The 19474-nt window shown below is 33.8% G+C and overlaps 1 protein-coding gene across 3 annotated transcripts in view; it reads right to left on the reverse strand.

Moving 5' to 3' along the window:
• LOC134718925 (uncharacterized) overlaps positions 1-19474 on the reverse strand; it is a 72186-nt gene that overhangs the window by 35933 nt on the left and 16779 nt on the right. The window lies entirely within an intron of this gene.

A 19474-nucleotide genomic window follows, 5' to 3' on the forward strand; every position in this document is an offset into this window, starting at 1 on the left:
TGTAGCCGTACCAATGAAAGGTACATGTAGGAGAACAGACTCCAGATTGGAGTTTATTTTAATTTTAAACCCACTCATTGTGCTGAATTATAACCTCTATTCAGTGATACTTTCACTATAACTAAATGACAAAACAATAATGAAATATTAAACAAGTTTTTAACGATTTAAAGTCCGTTTACAAAAAACAAAGATGTGTATTGCATATGTAAACAAATCACGGAATTCACTTCCGGTATTTATCTCAAGTATCGTTGTTACCTGGTAACACGAAATCACGCGAGACTCAATCTGAAAAAAATATCAATGACTTGAACAAAGTTTGAAAACTTTCACATACAGTGAAAAACTTATCTTACAGAGCTTTTCTCAATAAGGTATCGCTTCTAAAGCTTTTCGTTTACGCCTAATCCAGCTTGCAAAGTCTCAATAGGAAAGTTAATTCTGCCAATAACGCTTGATTGCACCTGGTCAAAACCTTCTGACCAAAATGGCTAACTAGGTCACACCATGTGCGTTCGAACCACCCGCACTACAAATAATGTAGTGTTCTTCTTGGGGAAAGACTATTTCCCTTGAAAGGACCAGACCAGGACTTGATATATTAGAAGAACTTAGGCTTAAGTACTGTAATTACCTAATACTAATAATGATGTGTCTTCGTGGTAAACGTCTAACCTCGTTGACCATTAGATGAAGAGGGCGCTGCAGGCGTGCGCACGCTCTGACATCCGCTGTATCCAACAAGAGTTCCGTTGGTGTCCATCGTCTACTCCTGGCAGGGAGAATGGTATCAGTTGTCTACTCCTAACAGGGAGAATGGTATCAGTTGTCTACTCCTAACAGGGAGACCCCGGGGTTATGGTAGAGATACAATACCACTAATAGTAGGATAAGATTGTTTTCAAAACTTCATAGTAAAAGTGGTACAGTTTAAGCTGTAAAAGGCGTGAGTCCCAATGGAAAATTGCACTGTCAATATTAACAAAAATGCAACCCATATAGGGTGAACAAAAAGGAGAACATTCGGAATTTAACCAAATTTGCTTTATCTCACAGATTTTAAAGAAATTAACTCAAATATGAAGTTTTATAATAATTTAATGAAGATTGATAGAATCATAGGCCGTAGATATGATGAGTCAGCATAAATTCGCAGTTTAGTCCTGAATACAATTAATTCATAATATATGTAAGATAAAGTTATAGCGAATTAAAATAAAATTTTGTAACAAGTACAATTTTCATGATATTTCACCCGTGTCATCAGGTATGTCAGCGGATACTGACTGGACATTATTACAACTTCCGACATTTTGACAAAAAACACAAATCAGTGCAAGGGAGACATGCTTTTTTCCTTACACGAACAAATTAGATCTTTAAAAAAGTCTGATGCTATTTGTTCCTTAAAGAAAACTAGCTCTTACTTGTTATTTGTGCAGTTTTCTAACCGAAAGCACACGGAGAGCCATTATTTGGAATGACATACACGTATTCACTAAGAAAATGCAAAAAGATTTTTTGTTTGTTTTCGGCATTCGCTACACTAGTTAAAAAAACTCCGAACATCTTCAAACATGACACAGAAACCATGTACATTTACATTTCAAGCAAAGACTTCAATCCAAACTCATAATACAACTGTACTGCAAGACCAAGACTAAATGACTACATTTTCTCCGAATTTCATGTGAAATATCCATTGATACTGTAGAAAATGATTCAAAAGACTTTTGTCAAGACCGCAAGTAACAAAACTTATCAAACAAGGTGGCAATATTGCCAACGGTACTTCGTCACTTGCAGGATAATAATCTCCAGAGATAAATACATTTTCCATTGTTTGTCTAAGTATTGATGCGGCTGCATAAAGTACATGTATCTTAGTTTGTTCATTGGTTTTGGTGGAGCTAAATGTACGTAAGTCGGCTTTTATCTCCAGCATTTCTAATTCTGCTTTGATGTTATCCGCTACCCTGACCTTGTTGAGCAAAACATATGAAGGTATCCCTGAAGTGCTTCTCGAGGTTAGCCTAAAGCTTAGAGGAATTACAGTTGGTTTTACTTAATTTATCAGGTAAACAAGACTGGTACAAAAGTGATGACAATAGAAGACTTTTTGCCATGAATAAAGGCTCTGTCTATAATATCAACCACTCTTTCAAATGCCAAATTATACACTGATTTATCAGTGGATTTTGGTCTATATATGACAAGTATGTGGTCAGACATACTGCGTGTTACACTGCATTTTTATTAAATTCTCTTGTTCCATTAGATTCATCATTTCATTGTCGGATGCTCTACCAGCAGCATCTTTATTATTGACTAACCGTTCATCAGATGATGAACCTTTATTAATATATAGCATAAATGCATGTCATGTTTTTTTTCAAATATTTGGAGCATTGCAAGGCACAACTATAGATTAACAACGCTTAAAACAATTAACAAAGGCATCCACACCATTGCCAAAGCAGTTCAAGACCTAGAAAAAGAAAAGGAAAATGATGCTATTGAAAGAAATCTTTTATAAACATACTTATAACAGTGAAGACAATGCCATGGTTTTATATCCTATTTATTTCGACAAGATAGAGGAATTTCGCAGTAAGTTATAAATTATTATCATTTTTGGAAGAATCCCGTTAACCCACTATTAAAAAAGTGGCCTGTTACAAATTTGGTATGCAAGCATGCACCACAGGTTCTATAATAATAATTTCATAAACAAGATTATCAGGATTTCAGTTTAAAAGCAGTTGTGCACATACATAATATTGATAATATATTACTATGTGATTGTAGGTATCCTAGAAAATTTATTACTGAAGAGAAATATACCAACCAGAATAGTGGAAGTCAATGGAATGATGATATTTTAGCACCTTGTGCCACATTTGATGAAACCATATTCTATGTTGGTGACACTGTCAAATTTTCATGGGGAGAAGACATGATCATTGGAAAAATAATGACTGTTATTGTATAATTGGATTCACAATAAATGGTAATCAAAGACTCACTTATGTGAATAATGAAGAAACACAAGTGTGATCCCGATTTAAAACTGTCACCAATTTTCACTATAAACATAAACACTTTTCAGTCACAAGCCTGATCCTCATTAATTTTAAAACTTTGTAAAAATTCTATTGGCCTGTAGAATAAAGTCTTGCAGTCTTACCAGTTTATTAAAACAAGTGAGGGACACAATACACCATGACCAGGATCTACAACGTACGTCACAAGTCACGTGATATTTGTCCAGCCGCCAGTTCTGGAATTTCGAAGCGAACAAAGGTAAGAAATCTATGATTAATTTGCCCTGAAAGCATGTATCGGTAAGACTATATAGACAAGCACATAGCAGGGGTCAATACTGACATGGTTTAGTATAACCGTTTCGTGTAAAACGTCACAACTTTACAAACACTCTCAAAAACCGTGAGCGTATAATATACCGTCTGCAAAGTGTAAACACAACATTTACATTTGTAGAACGTTCTTTCTTTTCTTCCGTTATAGAAAGATAAATGATAACATAGAGTAACACGAGGCGAGACAATATACACCAACTTCCAGAATAATGATTTACGATAATACTCCATGGCATTTATTATATTATAACTTGTTGAAAAGCGAACGTGAAAAATCGCCGGCCTCCGGTCCCTCTCTATCTGTATCTTTGTTTGTGTACTACTAATAATAGTCCAGTACTCAAAACACAGCATAGAAAACTATAGACCAAGCAACAAGCCTCTCCTCATTTATTACCGGGCCCTCTCTCTCTCTGTCCACCTTTTCATTTTTTTTTATTTACCAAATTTATACTTACGGTCACATAGAAAAAATAAATATGCTAACGGCCACATTAAAATATGGTAACGGACACACACATTGCAAGTAGTAATCTATTTTCTATATATTGAGATTACTTTAATTAAAAATTATATAGCACTTCTTTTTGTAAATTCATTGAGTTGTTAAAGCGTTAACCTTCAAAACCGAGTAAGTCAACATCTCCTGAATCAGTGGTCAAGCCTTGTTTGATTTTTTTCCGTCAAACGAAATGCACAAACTCTGGTCATTTAATAATAGGGATACACTCTGCATTACATCGACGAGCAAGTTAACAATAACTGTAATAGAAGCCATATAGGATGATGGACGAAGAAGTGTGGACTGCCACTTGAAAATGAGGGTTCTTAACGTACAAATAGCGTGGCACTCTCTTTGCACGATGCATCGCATTGATTATTTGAAGTAGATTTAGTTTTTGTGATTTAAGATATAAGCAAGCAAGGATTAGGACAATGCTGAGTTGTAGCTCCGAGTACCGGAAATTAAGAAAAAAAATTGTTAAGTTGTCCAAGGCAAATAGTTCAGTGGTTTATTTTTTATATGTCATGTTTAAGGGAAAGGATAAAATTTAATAAGAGACCCAGTAGCCAGGGGTGGATTTTAAAAATAACCCATTCGTTGTTTATCTTAGAAGTTTGAATTTTATAGATAAGGGGCGTCTTCATTTGTCAGGCCTTTGTCGGAACTTATTGTACCTCTTTTTTATAAGAATGATTTAAAGAGCATTGAGGATACAAAATTCCAAAAGTTGTGCCAAATGTGGCTAAGGGTAATCTTTGCCTGGAATAAGAAAATCCTTACTTTTTCAAAAAAATCAAAAGTTTTGTAAGCATGAAATTTATAAAAATGACCACATTATTGATACTCGTGTCAAGTTCCAGGGATTCAGCACAAAATTGCTCGTCATAGGACTGGACCTTGGGTATGAACTGCAAAGCTTATTGACATCAAGTTTAAAGTGAAGTATGCTAAGAATTCTCCAGAAGTAATTACTCATGGTGATATTTTAAAACCATATTTGGGATCTAAAAAATGGTTTGGTGTAATCAACAAAAAACGCCCTTCCTGATGTGCCCGAGTTACACCCTCTGGAATTCACGGATTATGCCAAATTTACAGCCGATGTCGATGATGAAAATAGATCTGTTAGCGAAAATCTACCAAGAATTATAGGAGAAAAAGAAATATGTCCGACTAAAATAATACCGGTTTCGGCAAATGATGGCAAAAATCATTCTGATACATGCCCGACTAATTTGGGAATCCCGGAATCAGGTATCGGACCAGCCCGACCAAGTGCGCGAATTAGAAATCACATGACCATTTCCGCATCAACAAATACGAGAACCAGAACTATTAACAAACCTAAGAGGTTTTTGGATATTTATTCTTCATACAAAATGCCAGAAGTGATTATATAATTATTGTGACTCAAAGTAGGAGGAACTTGAAAAGACACACAAATGCTGTACATAACAACAATGTGAGGTACGAGCCAAACTGTGACCGCATGTATTTCCGAAGGGAGTATTTACTAATTCATCTACAGAGTACTCACAAGAAACTATGTTGTGTTTTGTGCTGTACTTTTATTTCTTTATTTGAAAAACAGTAATAATTTCCAGATTTACAGTAATAAACATGTTGTAATTATGGTTCATTTAAAATTTGTACACACGCCGTTTTTTTTAAGATAAAAACTTCTTTAGCTGATTTCAAATTTTCTTGTGCTAGTTGTATTCTCTTGGTTTCTTCACGTAACCTTTCGTTGTCCAAAATTTAAACTTCAATGCTCACAATCCATTATGGGGTAGCAACACTCATAATGCCACAGGTAAGATCATTGAGGAATTTGTCTTTCAAGAAGGAAAATGCATTTTTAATGATGGATCTAATACGTATCTTTATCCTAGAAACGGGTTTTATTCTTCTATTGATATCACTATTTGCGATCCCTCTCTGCTTCTGGATTATCCATGGCGTGTTTATGATGATTTATGTGGCAGTGATCACTTTCCAATAGTACTTGAACATCTTTTTACTTCTGCCCAACAGAGAGTATCACGTTGGAAACTTGACAAGGCGGACTGGTCCTTGTTTGAGAATCTCTGTCAAGCGGTCAAAGATGTTTGAGACTCTGCAAGATCCAATTTTAACTTTTAATACAGTTTTAACGTCAATTGCTGACAGAATTATAGTTTGATGACGCTTGTGATCAAGCCATAGGTGACCGTAAACAATTTAAAAGACGGTTCAATCAACAACCTAAGGCACGGCGGACTTGTAGGCAAGCACGACGAACATTCCGGAAAAAAATATTCTCGTGGATTACATCTCGCACTCCGATGACAAAAGTTTGGAATATGGTAAATAAAATAAAAGGTAAAAATTCTAAAGCCACTGTAAAACATTTGAAAGACGGCAATGATTTATTAACATCTGAAAAGAATATTGACAACAAGCTAGGTGAAACTTTTGCGAAATCTTCTTGTTACAACTACAGGGAAGACTTTAAAAAAGTTAAAAATCAAAAAGAAAAAATTAAATTAAACTTTAAATAAACTATTTCTCTTGAAGAACTTAAAACATATCTGTCAAAAGCCCATGATACAGCTTGTGGGCCTGATAATATTCACTACCAACTTTTAAAACACTTACCAGATTCCTCAATAGAAGCTCTCTTGAAGCTCATGAATAACATCTGGGATCTGGTGATTTACCATCATCTGGAAGCTTGCAACCGTCGTGCCTTTTCCAAAACCAGGTAAAGATCATACGGATCCTAATAATTCTCGACCAATTGCTCTTTCCAGTTGTGTCTGTAAAACACTCGAACGGATGGTCAATGATCGCCTTGTTTGGTTCCTGGAATCCAATGGGCTATTATCCAATTTCGACAGGGCCGCAGTGCTCTTGATCATCTCGTTCGATTCGAATCATTTGTCCGTAATGGTTTTGCGAAAAATGAACATGTGGTGTCGGTCTTTTTCTACCTTCAGAAGGCCTATGATACTGCAAGGAAATATGGTATTCTAAAAGATCTATTTGATAAGTGGTTGAAAGGCAATACGCCCAATTTTATTTCTAATTTTCTCTCTAACAGACAATTTAATGTTGGAGTTAATTCGACCATGTCTGATCTGTATGATCAAGAGATGGGTGTCCCTCAGGTCAGTATTTTATCTTACATTATTTAGTTTTAAAATCAATAGCCTTGTTAAAGTTTTAAAAAGTAATATTGAAGGTTCATTGTACGTTGATTATTTTTTAATATGTTACAGAGGCAAAAATATAAGTAAGACAATTACAATTATGTCTTGGAAGAATCGGAAAATGGTATTGAATTTTCCACGTCAAAAACGGTCGGGAGGCATTTTTGTAACAAAAGGAAATTGCATCTTGATCCACAACTCACTATGTACGGCGACCAAATTAAAATGGTTTAATTTTCGATTAAAAGTTAACCTTTCTACCCCATATCAAATGTTAAAATCGAGATGTTTAAAAGCTTTAGATATTTTAAAGTTGTCGGCAGCACAGACTGGGGTGCTGATCGCAACATTTTACTCAATTTATTTAGATCTCTAGTTAGATCTGAACTAGAATATTGCTCTGCAAGGAGGTCTTACATACAGATTCTCGGAGGGGGTCACAGCTGATAAAGAAAAAGAGGTTGTGGAATAAAAAGAAGTTAACATTAAAACACGTCCAGCATCATCACAGGATAGAATTGTTGCATTTTAAAAGAAAATGGTTATCAAAGGTACCATGATTATAATATATTACGCCAGACGCCCAATTCGTCTACACAAGACTCATCAGTGACGCTCATATCGAAACATTATTGAAAAGCCAAACAAAGTTGGAAGAGCATTGAGGATCAATACGAGGAGTTCAAGGAAATGTTACTAGAACAGAGAAAGAAAATTGAAAAAAATTGACAAACATCTATGAAAGAAATGAAATAACTGAACAGGTTGCGTACAATTAATGACACACTTAGAGCTTATTTCGTAATGCTTGTTGAGTAAGACTTTGGACTTATAGAATCGCTGTAAGTCCTGCTTTAATGACAGTTGTTAATTAATTGGAAAAAGCTAACTAGTATCGGAGTTGATCCACAAAGTGGCACTGAGTGACGCAGCATCGTACATAATAATTTGAGGGTCTCATTTTATCATTCTATTATTGACATCATACCAAGTTATCAGTTGCAATTTCTATTTTTGTGCATTATCTTGAGGATTTGTTTAGGTGGAAATAAGTTGTTGCTCTATAGTATACCAGGACTTTACTGTAGATAAACGTTTCATAGTTTCTCGTATTTGTTTGTTAGTTTGTCCGAATCTCCTTTATTATACCGATAAACGAAGAGTCGGCCTTTGAATGTAAGAAGTTAAGCGGATAAATTCCCCTGACATCTCATCGATCTCTTTGTCTACATTTTGTTTAATGTCTTTATTAAGTTATTGCAAGGAACCATAGACGTTAAATCCGATGCCTCGTATAAAGAGAGTGGCACACTCTTTGCACGTTAAGAACCCTTGCAACAACATTTTGAGGCATGTTGCAAGGCAAACATTCTGTCCCTATCCAGAATATACTAGCGGCCTATTGCTTGAAGTGAAATTTGGTGATCATTTTTCTCATTTCCATGGATGTTCTTTGGCCCTGAAATTTTAATCATGATTCATTGACTTTTAATGTTTTGGATTTCTTATATGTTAAAGCTGACCCTTTTTATTTTAACATTTGCATTACACTATCTAAATACATAAAGGTGAGACATATATCTTTATCACAGTTTATTTTTTGATTCAGTAATGTCTAATTAAATTTGAAGTAACAAAATTTTCAGCGGTAAAATATATTGTATGTTTTTTTTGTAGATTTATTATTGGAAGAGATTAGAAAAGATTGTGATGAAAGTGATGTAAACCAAGATGAACTACCTGTATATGAGATTTCAGATAGAGTATGTGGGAAGGACATAGAAATTGCTAGATTGTCTGATCTTGCTGATATTGATGATGTAGAAGATGTTGATGACCAACCTGAAGCTAAAACAAAAAGTGTTCGCTGGCAAAAAAAATGAAATTATAGAGACTGAAGAATACTTCTCAGAAAACCTAAGGACAAAAACATGCCCATCCAAAAAAGAAGTTATGAAAGCAATTAACACAAGTAAAAAGAAAAAAAGAACATTGGCACACTATCATAAAAAAAATCTCAAAGTCTTTTGGTGTTGTTGATTAATTGTATATTTTATGTTAATTGTAGTTATACTAACTATTACAGTAGTAAAATAGTTAATAGTATCCTTATATAGAGGCACTATATATATGTGGGATTTTTGACAAGAGTCAAATTATATATGGTCATGTACATCCTTCCCAGATTTAGGATTATAGCCCTGTAGCATTTAGTCGGTTGTAAATTATGCTTAAGGATATACATGTTAGTTAGTTTCATTCTGAAATTCAGGGCGGTATTATTGAACTTGTCATTTAGACATTGAGATAGTATTCTATTTTGAAGTGTTATATTGTCAGTTAAGGTCTGAACAGTTTATACATGTACATGCATGTGAACATTACACAGAGTCAGGGTTTGAAGCAGTTTATCGTCTTGTAGTGAGACTCAAATCCAAGACTTTTATAAGTTGGAATAGCAACGGCTATGGTCCGACTGTTATTTGTCCTGAATAACCTGTTGAGGTTGGCACCCTGTGGCAACTCTGGTGTGTAAATTGTTAGGAGTTTGGTGCTCCATAGATAAGATAGCTGTTCAGAGCTCGATTTTCATATGTTTATTTTACATGGGTTATTAAAAAAAAATTCTATGTCAATTTTCCCCTTATCCTGGATTTAGGTGGTCGGATACTTAAGATACTCCGTGTCAGAGTTTAGATAGTAATAGACGTTGCCCGTCTTCCCCTTGTGAGTTTTTGTAAGATTATATAGTCGTTCCTCCTTTTTAAGATAGATGGAGGTGTAGTGTAATTGCCCCGTAGCTCTAGGGGGTTTCCTAACCTTTCACAAGGATACTGGTACATCACCGAGGGATCCGAAGGGACATATGACATGACGCAACAGTTGGGTACTTCCAGCCTCTTCCTCGAGTACATCTCTCTCTGACCACGGAACGAACAATGCAATGCGCCTGATCATTGGGGCTAGACGAGGTTAGCGGGGACTGACACCTTATAGGAAGGTACGGGCACTCTCACACTAAGCATAGCTTGTATCAACCCCTCGGGTTACCATAGAGATCAGCGAGACAGGCCAAATAACACTTAAGTCTATTCACGGAAAAGTAGAAAGACCTAATAATAATCAGAACATATACAATAGGTCTTTCCACATACCAGTTGAAAGACCTTAATATATACATGTATCGCTAGATACGATGCAAGAGTAGAAACTTAACAAATATATGTATCGCTAGATACTATGCAAAGGCAGAAACTTAACAAGAGATTTAAATTCGTTACCACTTAAAATTGTATGTGATTCAAGATTCCGAATCATAAAACCGTGTTTTTTATTTCGAAAAACGACGGTATTGTAGTTGTTGAAAGGCTATAAACTTGAAATAGGAGCAAGTTCATTAATTTGATGTCCCTCTAGAATTCTATGAAAACCACTGTTTAAATTCGTTATTGGTTGCACATGGTCAGCCTGTTAGTTGTATTGTTTCTCAATTGTGAACTAGCCTATTTTATGTAATCTTGAGATTATTCAATGCCAGACATGGTAACTTTATTGAAAACCCAAACCTTTCGCCTTGGACTCTCATGTTAGGTAATGCAGTGCGCCATACATATAGAATTATTGCATACTGTGTTCGCAATAATTTCCTTAAAACAAATTTATAAATTTAGATATTGATTTAAGGTTCATGTGGACACTATGGCTAAAATGGCCGTAGTTTCACCTCAAAATTTTCTCTCGAGTACAGGCAAACCTAAGCATCTGGAAAATTTATAAGGCATAGCATGCCCTAGATAAATAGAATTCAAATGCATTGTATGATTCATAATTTAACTGGATTTTGCCTGGATTCGGACTCAAGACTATGCAGAGAGTAAAATTGTTATTTTCCTCTGGCGCTTCGTCCGATTCAGAATGGTGCCTGTTCACAGTAGCGAACTTTAGCTTGTTGTCAAATTCCTGGACCAACTCGATCGATTCTCTCATGTCGGGCTCGAATGTTTGAAGCCCACTTTTGTCGTTTTCTGCATTGGTCAATATTAAATTTTCATGATTGAGATTGTTTATTGTTTTTATAATTTGCAGGTCAACTATATTAAATGTACAACCTGATTGTAAGGTGTACATGTCTGTATGTCATGGTTCATCTGACCTTTACCTCATTTTCATGTTTTATTGGTCAATGTAAGTTTTTTTTTGTTAGGTATTGTTCTATGAAACTGAAGGTAATAATCAGAATAGGTTGACTATATTTGGTTTATTGAATGATTGTAAGGTGCATATATATTTCGTGTTTTGTTAACATCACCTTGTCTTTATTTTTTAGGATCATGTTAAGTTTCTGTAATTCTTGTAGTATTGTAAGCTTTTGAATTTATATTGAGGACTATCGGCATAAATCAATGGTTGATAAAGTAAGCGAGAGATTTCAGTTAGTGCACCCTTAATTAATGATAAAGAGAATGTCGAAACCAAAGTTGGATATTTTTTTAAAAATTTGTATTTTACTGAGAGGTTGATGCTTCACAGTTAATAGTTTTAGACCGATTTAAATTAAACTTTTTGACATAGACATTTAAACCTTCATAGAATGTCATGAAATTAGACAGTATTATTAATTTTCAAGATCATGACATATCATCTAAAAGAGGGTTATTTTTTTTAATTTTAGTGCAAAATGAAGCCTTTTTTGTTAACAAGTGCATTAGTGGCCAATTCCTGATTGTCCAAAAATGTACAGGTTTGGTCTTTCTACAGTAGCTTGAACATCTACATGCTTCTTCGGTAGGTTTTCCTAAATTCTCCTTTGGTCAGAAAGTTTGCATGGTTATAGAAGAAGCTGACGATAAAGCTTATATATGTATAGTTTAAAATATCTGAATGGTTATGCCATATTTTAAAGTGAATCGGTTTATTTCTGAAGTGCTGTCTGTTTTTGTTAATGATGAAATTTGTTTTAACCTATTATTGACGGCCTCCTTTGGTATTGATTTGTAGAACGCGTTACTTTTGGATATTAAGACGCCAGATTTTGTAAACCTTTGAATTTATTTCAGTATTGTATATTTTAGGGAAATTTTGCGGCCATATTCTTGAATTGATGTTTCTTGAATATTAGCTGAGGAATCAATTGTGTTATTTCGGATTTCCTTTAGGGCAATTTTTAGGCCAATGTCGTAAATTTTTTATTCCAATTTGTGCTGAATGATCGATTTGAGTTTTTTTAGCTGATCTTTTATTTTGAATAGCAAGTTTTCCCCTAAAGGCTCGCTTTTTTTACCTCCTAATTCTTCGAAGATGGTCCCTTCCACATCGGGATTAAATCGGTGGACGTCATTATTGTTGTCCTTTGCAAAATGCTTCAGGGTTTGCCCACATTGCCAACAAGCTTGCCGTTTAACGTGACGTTGTATTTGATAGTCATTCTGGTCCATTGATGGTAGATTTATAATTTTTAACGTCCGAGGGAAATTCCTGTCGATTAAAACCATTATTGCTGTATTTGCCAATGTCTTTCTTTGGCTTTTACCTGAGGCAAGTTTGATTTTAAGTTAATCAGCTTGTTTTTTTCAGCTTGGTCGGTTGTTACATAACAGGTTTGAAGTTGCTCCCTTTCATACTGTGGAACAAACTTCCCAATGGCAAATTTTGAATGTCACCATCATTTTCAGTCATTCATTCCGCTATTTGTTGGGTTGTCCCTCGAATTGATGTCATAATTTTGTTGTTTATTTCAACAGCCGATTTTCTAGGTGATATGTGGCCAACATAACCTTTGAAAAATTGCAGTAGTTCATTTTTCTAAGTATGTCATTGATGGAAATGGAATATAGAAGAGTTGAATACACATTAAATGTTATTGTGGTAAGTAAGGATATAATTTAACTAAATTTGAATTTGACTCCTGTAATCCGTATGGCTGTTGTGTCCTTGAATGATCCGTAATTGTTGCAAAGGCCCCTTCCTTCACAGAAAAAAAATATATAACCCAAAAAAACGACTAAAGACGCTGGGAAAAATGATGAAAAAAATATACTTAAATCCTTTAAAAATACAAGTGAGATTTACATCATTTTATTGCAATGATAAATGGAGGGGATATATTGTGACATCGTGACACCGAATCGCCTGCACTGCAGCTGTCCCGCTAGACCACACGACCACCTGGGCTCTCAATTAAAAGAGCTTTTGGTGGGCATGTGTTACCTTTCCACGTCAGTTTTAATCTAGCGGCGTACTGCAGTACATGATATATAAGGCATGAAGATGTTATTGTTACAGATCAGCTAAATTATCTATAGTAAAGTATCCTACAAATTAATGTAAGATACAGTCACAGAAAATAATTATATTCATAAGTACGTCTGAGTCAGTGACAACCCTACAACAGATGTATCCATCGGATCGCCATCAATGATGGTGATACATGGCTGTGTACATAATGTATATACAACTCGTCTAAACATCAACCCAACAATGTTAGATCTGTAAATTTGCTTTTGCAAATTTTTGGTTCTTCCCTCGCCGGGATTCGAACCCATGCTACTGTGATATCGTGACACCAAATCGCCTGCACTGCAGCCGTCCCGCTAGACCACACGACCACCTGGGCTCTCAATTAAAAGAGCTTTTGGTGGGCATGTGTTACCTTTCCACGTCAGTTTTAATCTAGCGGCGTACTGCAGTACATGATATATAAGGCATGAAGATGTTATTGTTACAGATCAGCTAAATTATCTATAGTAAAGGATCCTACAAATTAATGTAAGATACAGTCACAGATGCAGTGCAGGCGATTTGGTGTCACGATATCACAGTAGCATGGGTTCGAATCCCGGCGAGGGAAGAACCCAAATGTATACAACTAGTCTAAACATCAACCCAACAATGTTACATCTGTAAATTTGCTTTCGCAAAATTTTTAGTTCTTCCCTCGCCGGGATTCGAACCCATGCTACTGTGATATCGTGTGCAAATCTTTAGACTGATATAATTTTGTCCTTATCTGCATATTATCGCCTATTCTAGACGATCCGGTACATAGTAAATTTGCTGGTTGGTCCTTTTTATAGACTTTTAAATATATATATCTATATCGTAGCTAGTGCACCTTTTAAGAATTGTATAAAACAGTGTGCCGTTGCCCAATGTTATGGCAATATTGATTGATTGATTGTTGGTTGCTAAACGTCCAGTGGCACATATTTCATGCATATTCAGGACGAGAACAAAATCACAATAAATACAATAGGTAGGTTGATACAATAGAGGCCATCTGAGATGATGGTCGGAGAAATTTGGACTGCCACCGGAAAAAGAGGGTGTATTGGATCGACAGAAGTTTGGCCTTGCAACAGACCACCTACGTACCCCTCAAAGAGTTGTTGCAAGTGTTCTTAACGTTCAAAGAGCGTGGCACTCTCTTTAAACGAGGCATCGGATTTAACGTCCCCCTTCTGACCGGACGTGACTGCGAACTTGATACATCCCAAACAGCCAAACGGACGCCCCACTTCAACACGCGTTTTACTGCCGGTCGGGAGAAGACCAAGTGACCGTTTTGCTATACCCCAGTCACCCTTGGGGAGTGTTATGGCAATAGAAATGCTAAAAGTGATGAAATAGTAGAAAACAACAATGAAAATAAAGGCCTAACAATTTTGGATTTTTCATATAAAATATATGGAAGAATTAAGCAAATATAATGGACACGATACAATTCTGTATATTATTTAACCTGGACATGATTTTAGGTGGTACCCAATACAACAGGGAGATAACTCTGTAAAATCAGCTAAACATTTTAATTACATTGTGTTGTTAAGGGAATCTTAAGTTTCTCAATATTAACAAAATTAGTGTTTGTCAAACAGCTATGTAACAAGTGTCATTTATTTAATAAAATGGTTGGTTCAAATTTTTTCAAATATTTATATTTTTGTCAAAGGGTCAAAGAAAATACTCGTCAAAATTTAATGAAAATTAAACGAGCCAAACTAATTTTAGTGAAAGTGTTGGGTACCACCTTTAATCATTTTGTGTTGGAGAATTGAAAAAAGTAGCTACTCCCTAGAAAAATTTAATTTATTTAGCCCTTCCCCTTCCCCTACCTTTTCCCTTTTTAGTTGGCATTTCATTTTCATTGTTGTTTTCTACAATTTCTTTGCATCTGTCAAATTTAGGGTTTTTCCTTCGCTGTCGTACAAAAATTCTGGACTTTTAAAAATTAACAATTGTGTCTTTATTAATTGCAATTGATTCTTCTTGTCCTGTGGGTTTTGTTGCTTTAAAAACCTCTTTTTGATGAAACTACATTCAATCCAGGAAGGAAAGACATATTTCCATTTACTTTTGAGGGAGAGGGTTTGACAGCTTTTTTTGGCAGCAGTAATGTTTATTTTACTCAGCAAATGCTCCTATCTTGTCTCTATCAATGCTTTACTAAATTCATTCAGGGATTTATTGTTTTTAAACTTTTTACGTACTATTTAGATCCACAAAAATGAACCTCCTGTCCCTTCTTGAACATGACAAAATAGGATGTATCTTCTAATTTGCATTGGCAAATTTGGCCATCTTGTGAAACACAGACAGCCCCTAGTTTAGCTGCTTCCTTTCACGGTCCATTTTTCTTCTCAACAGCTGTGTTGGGGTACCGGACAGCTTCATTTCAAATTTGCCCGAATCTCTACAAAAAAAATAATGAATTAAACATATATACAAATTTTACTTTCTTAAGATACTCAAAGATTTTTCTAAACACATTTTATATATATCTACTTCCATTAGCCCGAATACAATTTCCAGAAAAATAAGGTAAAATATATTCAACGAGTGCCCAACCTTTTACTTAGAGCTTTTTACTTGAGATAATTGTCACGTCTTTGACAAGGTTGTTTGGTCATGAGTTGAATCTTAATCAACAGTTGAGTTCTTTGGTTTGTTATTCTTTGATATTACATTGGAAAATAGCTTTTTTTTTATGAAATTAAGGTAAAAAATGTAAGGAACTAAATTGTTTTGGCTTTATAAATATTTTGATATGAGCGTCACTGATGAGTCTTATAAAGACAAAACGCGCGTCTGGTGTACTAAATTATAATCCTGGTATCTTTACCTATCTATTGTAAACGGCAAAATTTTTCCATTTACCTGTGTGACGTTCTGAAAAAAATATTTGTTAGTTATTGTCTGGTGACATTAAAAGAGAGGGGTAGATATAAAAGAATTCAAAGAAAAAATAGAATATGTAATCATTGTAATATAAAGGCGGTTGAAGATGAAACCCACTTTTTCTCAAAATGTAAAATTCATAAATTTTTACGTAATCAGCTTGAAAATGATATAAGTTTTTTTCAAGTTTTTATTAAATCAGGAAAATCAATACAAGTATAATGATGTCTTCCCCCACATTAACATGATATTACATCACATGAATAAATATATATTATGTATGACAAAATATCAAATCAAGGTTAAATGAATAAAATTACAAAGATTCAAAGCATAATTGTATGTAATGGCATATATTTTTTGTATCATCAATATTTTGTGGGTTAAGTAAACTAATAATGGTTTCCATAACTTTTTCAGGGCACATATCTTGTGAATTAAAATTTAGTTTATTAAATAGTTGTTTTCTATAATTTTCAAATTTTTTGCAATAAATAAGGAAATGTTTTTCATCTTCTATTTGATTGCAGTTAGAGCATATTCTGTTTTCTCTCTTAATTTTTGGTCTGAAATATCTACCCTTCTCAATCAAAACTTCTCAATCAAAAGAGGGTGGGAACTAATTCTTAATTTTGTAAGATTTCTTGTTATATTAGGAGAACATTTATAAGATAGATAATTTTGTAATTTAAATTCTTCTGAATAAATATTGGCATAGAAATGTAATTTATTGTCTTGTTCAATTGAACGTAATTTTTCTAGATTATGCAAAGTGTTATTAGAATGTTGGTTATTAATATTTTCCTTTAAGTTCTTTAAATTGAGATTATTGTCTGTTAAATTATATTTTTCAATAGAGTTAGAGATAAATTTGTGCCAAGATCTGTGTCCATCAGTATATAATGAATGATCTAATTTATATGTTTCACTAAGCAATCTGTCAGATGGAAGCTGTTTAAGTCGATCATAATATTTCAGGGCTAGGGTTAGTATATGATTCAAAGTAGGTTGTCTTCCTAATTCACACTTCACTGCCATATTTGAACTTCTCTTGTGAACTCCTAAAATATTTTTACAAAATTTATTATGATTTTTTTCAAAAGGTAATTTATCAATATTTGAGTCTTTTATATTGTAGTCACTAATCCATATTTCAGATCCATAAGTACTTATGGGTTTTATAAGAGTGTCAAAAAGCTTTAATTTTAGTTTATGATCTATAGTATTGAATCCAAATGTCTTAGAATGCAGAGAAAAAAGTGCCTTTAGGCTTTGTTTGTATAAGTGTTCTGCTGCATGTTTAAAATTTCCATTAAAGTAAATGATAATACCCAGATATTTATATTTCTCAACAATTTCAATTTCTTTGTTATCATAAAAAAATTTAAATTTTTAAAAATCTTTTTTACCTTTACTGAAGATCATAATTTTTGTTTTATTTAAATTGACATTTAGCTTCCATCTATCACAGTAAGTTTTTAGAGAATTTAAACAGGATTGAAGACCTTCTTTGCTTTCAGATAGTAACAGTAAATCGTCAGCATATAATAAGCAATTCATTCTAGTGTCCATAAGCTGCACCGGAAAACATGATTCTTGGGGAAAAATTGAATCAATGTCATTGACATATATATTAAATAAGAGGGGGCTTAAGCCATCACCTTGTCGCACACCTTTTCCTAATTTAGATGGCTCAGTAATAGTGTTATCTTTTTTTACAACAAATTTTGCATTATTATACATATGGTGAAGTAATTGGAAAAAATGTCCTTTTACTCCAAGTTTTAAAAGTTTTTCAAATAATCCATCATGCCAAATTGAATCAAATGCCTTGGAAAAATCTACAAAACAGGCATATATCTGTTTTTTATTTTTAAAGATATATTTGTTTAGTATTGTCTTTATTGTAAATATATGATCAGTTGTACGGTAATCTGGTCTGAATCCAGCTTGAAATTTGTTATATAGATTATGATCATCTAGGTATCCATTAAGTCTAGTTTGTAATAAGGAAGTGAAAAGTTTTCCGAAGCAGCTTGTTAGACCTAGGCATCTGTAATTATCACAACAATTAATATCACCATTTTTATGTATAAATGTGATACATGAGATATTCCAGCAATCTGGAAATACATCAGATGACAAAATCCTATTAAATAAATTGACAAAGGAAGGTAATAACTTATTTTTACCATATTTTATAAATTCATTAGGAATCAGATCAATGCCTGGTTGTTAATTGTTTTTTAACTTATGAATACCTTTACGGACCTCTCCACAAGTAAAGGGAAAATCTAGAGGGCCTGTATCTGAAAAATCTTGAGCTGTAGGTATAAAATTGGGGTTTTCATGTTTATCTGCTGCATATAAGTCTTTCATATATTTGTGCCAATCAGAGATACTAATTGGATTAGTTTTAACAGTATTAACAGTATTATTTTTTAATTTATCAATAGTTTCCCAAAACAATTTTGGATTATTTTCATGTAGAGTATCAAGTTTTGCAACTAAATCGTTGACAAACTTTTGTCTTGCTAATTTCAAAGATTTGTTATATTCTTTGCGAAGTCTATGAAAATTACTTCGTATATATGCATTATTTGGATACTGTTGCATTTTCTTGCCTAAATTGCGAAGTTCTTTTTTCATAATAAAACAATTACCATTATACCAGTTATGCTTCTTTTTCTTTTTTTTCTTTTTGAATAATTTGAATTCAAAAGATTTCTTTGCAGCTTTAATCATGATATTAGTTGATTGTTCAGTTAAAGTATTAATATCTTTTTCTGGATCATTGACTTGGAGGAGAAAAGATTGAATATCTTTCTCTTCATCATTTTCTAGCAGAGATATGTATTCATTTTTTCCCTCTTCAACACAAAATTTTCCTGGGATTGGAAAAGTAAAATTGTAATCTTGTTTGGAGTTATTGTTCAGATAATTAAAAGTTTTCAGACTAAACCATACAATGCAATGATCTGATAGTTCATTAGGGGGAAGTACATGTAGAAAAGGAAAAATATTTACAATGTCTTCACTGACAATAACATAATCTATATTACTTCTACCATTTGGACAAAAATAGGTGAAGTTACCTAGGGAGTCACCCATCGCTCTGCCATTAAGAATTCTCATTTTTGATTCAATACAAAGATCAATAATAGTTTTGCCTTGTTCATTTACAATTGCATCCATGTTTTGTCTTATGGTTAATGGGTCAT

This window comes from Mytilus trossulus, chromosome 5 (genome assembly GCF_036588685.1).
Source record: "Mytilus trossulus isolate FHL-02 chromosome 5, PNRI_Mtr1.1.1.hap1, whole genome shotgun sequence".
Taxonomy (NCBI): domain Eukaryota; kingdom Metazoa; phylum Mollusca; class Bivalvia; order Mytilida; family Mytilidae; genus Mytilus; species Mytilus trossulus.